This window comes from Cyprinodon variegatus, unplaced genomic scaffold, assembly GCF_000732505.1.
Source record: "Cyprinodon variegatus isolate N-32 unplaced genomic scaffold, C_variegatus-1.0 Scaffold17, whole genome shotgun sequence".
In the NCBI taxonomy this organism is placed as follows: domain Eukaryota; kingdom Metazoa; phylum Chordata; class Actinopteri; order Cyprinodontiformes; family Cyprinodontidae; genus Cyprinodon; species Cyprinodon variegatus.
In genome coordinates, this window is record NW_015150470.1 from 1,497,318 (window position 1) to 1,501,902 (window position 4,585).

The 4,585-nt window shown below is 39.4% G+C and overlaps 1 protein-coding gene across 1 annotated transcript in view; it reads right to left on the minus strand.

Annotated features, from left to right (window-relative positions):
* The window catches only part of LOC107092384 (contactin-associated protein-like 4), a 182,368-nt gene that overhangs the window by 16,551 nt on the left and 161,232 nt on the right, over positions 1 to 4,585 (minus strand). The window lies entirely within an intron of this gene.

A 4,585-nucleotide genomic window follows, 5' to 3' on the forward strand; every position in this document is an offset into this window, starting at 1 on the left:
CCTCAGGGAAGTTCCTTTAAAGATCTCATACGGTTGTGAAGTTTACTTTTACTATCAGATTGTAAATCAGTGGGGGAGAATTTTCTGCAGACAGAGACAGAGCTGTGCTGCTAGTTGCTTTCAGAGACGCTAAACCAGGGAGTTAAAGGTCCAGGCACCCTAGTGGCTAAAAGTAGGTATAATAGGCAATCATTTATGGATTATAGGCTGCAGAGAACAGTCCCAGGGAAAAATAAATTCTAGAAAAGTTATGAAAATCTATATTTGGTTGTGTGATGTAAAGGAAAGACAACATTTTACACACCCTGTGTTATGAATTCTTGAGGACTCCTAGATAGAGCGTAATGACAGATGGAAAATATTTTTATCCTGAATGCAAAATGTTTACATATTTATTTGAAAAATTTTGGTATAATTTCTGCTCTAGGTGGGTTGCTCTGTCAGCCAAAGGTACGTTTTAGAATCTTTAATCTCCAGTTAAAGATTAATCAATTGCTAAATTAGTTGACGTTTATTTCAATTATCGATTCATCACGATTAATTTAAACACAAAAAAGACCAATAACTGAAAAGGACCCTATAATCACTGTTGAGTGTGATGATTGTTCTGTGTCTTGGTCGTCTAAAACTCCAGGGGCCTCATTTATAAAGTATGTTGGGGCACAATGTTTGACGCACAAGTTGGGATGTGAACAAGCTTTTGACCCGATGTGAAAATGTGCAGCAGGCGTGCAAACCTTTTCAGTAAACATTTTACCATTTCAAAACCTAAACTATATAGTATGAAGTATGATTCTACTTGCATGTTTTTAATTGAACTCTTTGGCTCTGTGCTGACCACAGTACAGAGGCTTATCAAGGCCCAGTTACAGCCCCCTGTTAGACAGAGAAACACATATAGTTTAAGCATGTTTAAAGTCATAGGGAAGCGGCTGTTCCAACCGTTACATTTCTGGATTCTCCCAAGTAGTGCCCGATTTTACACGAGTGAATAAAGAGAATGTTTTGGTCGTGGCCGGTTTGTTGAAAGCATCGTTGCTAACCAGTTAGCAACTTAGTGCTAGTAGGTTCCCAATGGGATATTCCATTGGGACCAAGTAGCACTAAATTGGTGACTTAGAAATGACACTGTCAAGGAACGTTATGGACAGAGGAAACATGCAAGAGGAGGAGAGTTTAGTGTTGAAGGTCGTCTCCTGCTATTTAGAGGAGGAAAGCGGGGATGAAGATGTTGTGGAAGAGGACGCCAGGGCGGCAGAAGCTTGGTTTGGTGTAGAAGGCTTACAGCCGTACATGTTTGAGCCCTTGCCTCGCAATGCTGCCAGTTCTGTTAGCTCTACGCCTGCTGAAGACACAGACGTCCATCCCCGTGAACACTGGGACGGAACTCAATGTTGAAGAAAATGATTCCTATTTCTTATTTCAACTATTACGTATATTAGCTGCGACATATAAACCAAGATGCTATGACTGAAAAAATTTGATTGACAGATGACCGTTGATATATGATTGGCCGAATTTAGGTGTTAAAGCTGACGTATAACTAACTGGCCTGCATAAAAATAACGAAAAAAAAACACAGATTTTAAGACAGGATTTTTTTAAAAATAGAAATTTTCTAAATTTTGGGACAATATTGTCTAAAAAAAAAAAGAGTACATTTATATACATGTCTAAGCCATGATTTCCCTACGACTTTCCTTGAAATTTAGTGTGGTACTAAATCATATGGTAATCAAACAAAACACTTCAAAGTTATATATTTTGATAAGCAATCATAGTAAAACTGTTAATGGGAGAATAACTAGGCTAACTTTGCATTACTTTGAAGTGACCTGATGTATTTTACTCTCTCCATGTTTCCTGCTATGTTTGTAATTGAGAGTCAGAGCATGAAATTCTGCAAACATTGAGGCCAGAACTTTATTTTCCACACCCTGTCATTCTGATGTACTACTTTACAGCCATAATGGAACATGGTCTGTAAACCTAAAAGAATCGAGCACAAAGGGCAGCCTGATAACAGCCAGAACACAGCAATACGACATACAGCTAGTGTGATTTCCTCTTTACTGGGTCATTTTTTACGAGGTCGTGGGGTAGAGATGATGATATAGTGTCCACTTGTGAGGCTGCTGGTCATCAGGAAACAGCTGCATGAAACCCTCACTAAAGTTCACCTTACATCCTCGGAGCATTTTGATAACAGCAGAGTGATTCAGGATGATGGAAAGAGACACGACAGAGTGCACTTCATATTTCACCGCAGCCACACATGTAGTGAATCAAGATGAGGTCACCTTGTATTTTATCTCACATTGTTTATAATTAAAGAGACATTCAGGCTGTTGGCTGCTGGTTGTAAGTGCCGTCCTCATACATCAAACCAGGCTGCTGTGAACAAGCTGGGAGATTTGCTGGATCCAGATAAGATTACGGTGCTTCATATTTCATTTGAAGTGTAATTTAATTAGTTGGTTGATCTATTTTTAATCAACATGAAAAGATTCAAAGTTGGTTTTGATGACCGCGCCAGATGGCTTCAATCCAGGGAGTTGGTTGCTTTTTCCGGGTCAGGCAGCAACAACATATTACTGTTTAAATATGTCCACAAAACATTTGTCTAAGAAATCCTTTCTTCTGGCTCATTGATGATGAAGCCAGTTTGCACTTAATGGTACAATAAAAATCAATAAATGATGCCATTAACACTTTAGAAAACTCAGGGTCTACATTTGGTTTAAGATAAAAAGCTACACAGGAAGTGTATTGGATCATGATGTAAAAATAAACATCTAGGCAGATTCATAGTTAGTAACAAAAATTTTAATCAGAATATCACATTTACAGAAAAGAGGAAATGAAACGTTGCTATAGATTTTTGTCATAGATTTGGCAGATCACTAAAAGTTGAAAGAACAGCAGATTCCAATTCAATCTGACAAACTCACACGGAGAGAAAAGACAATAAGAATTACTTATTCTTTGGCGCTCAGACCTCAGTAGGAAACATAGCGCTGAATTTGATAGATATGCATGAACAGGAGTAAAGAACAGGGCTGTTCCCCACCAGGCCTGAAACTGGTGGTGGAGTGGTCATAGATGAAGTTGGTCAGTCTGTAGACTGCTGGTTAGCGAGACGGTATGCTGAGCTTTATGGGGAGATCAAGCTGACTCCATGAGCTGATACTAGAGCTTCACTCAGGGACCTGGAAGATGGAAGTCCGGCTTGGATAACACAGGTTGAGAGAACCTGTCCATGATCAGCAAGCATGAAGCGACAGTGGAGAGGAAAAACATTGGGAAGAAACCTTTGGCAGAACCAGGCTCAACATGGCGGTCTTCTGCCGGACCGGTTGATATGAGACACGGAATGCAGTAAGAGTCCAGGAGGAATGACACTCTGATGACGCTTTAGCTACGATGGTGGAGGAGGGGCTGGAGGTGGGTTGGAACGGGGTCATCTGAATGAAGTTACACAGCGTAACCACCGCCGGCGCACCAGGCAGCAGACAGGTGCGGATCGGAGGCCTTTTAAGATGAACTTTGGAATCTGATTGGCTTTCGTGGAGGCGTGGTTCAAAGCTGATTGGCTGTGTCATAGGCGGATGAAGGCGAGTAATCAGTTTATTCGGTTGAACTTACACCTCGGCTCCATTTGTTGAGCAGCACAGGATCCCTATTTTACAGTTTTCTATCGTTTACCTGCCCAAGATAGATCCATAAACCAATGTTGCCCAGAAAGTGTGAGAAATCAGAGGTTTTTGTCTTTTTTTGGGATTAATCCTTTTTGTATTTGTATTGCTTTATGCTGATGAACCATCGGCGTCTACAACAATTCGCTGAATAAACCCTTCAACCATGTTTTTTTAAATAATAAAATTAGCCACTGCATACTATAATGAAACCTATCACAACCATGAATATCAAACACTTGTTCCAGCTGTAGGCCTGGTTTATATATATATTTTTTGTTTTTTTTCCAAGAATATTTCTAAATGCATGTCTTCTTGGCATTTACACAATATTGTAAACCAACATTTCTTTCTGCTCCAGAATACCTCATTGCGCTCCTACGGCATATTAAGGACGGTGTTGGCAGAATCTTAGTTATGAGAGAAACTTTCAGAGCTGTATGAGTGGCTGCTGTTATTTGATATTTTTCTTCATATTTAAACCTGATATAATCTTGGTAGACAGAGCAGGTTTTTCATCAAAGCTGACATTTTAAGCCTGCCTTTCTATAGAGGGATATTTGCACCGAAACAATGACAATAGATCATCGCTCTGTTCAGATTATACAGTTAATTAAAAAGACAGGAGTTACAGGGCGCTCCCTGCTCTCTCATGAATAGCTAGAATTACCAACATGATCTCAGGTGAAGATATTAGGGTCATGCTTTTTTCAAAATGCTGAGAGCGTTTTTAAGATAAAAGATACAATAGACTTAAAGCACTTATCCTTCAGCTGGAGTGGAACAAAAGCAAAGCTTTGATTAAAGCTTAAAGGCTCTATTTTACTGAGTATTGTGTTGTGCTTTACTTCTAATTATGCATTAATCTAATTCAGCTATTTAAAGGTACA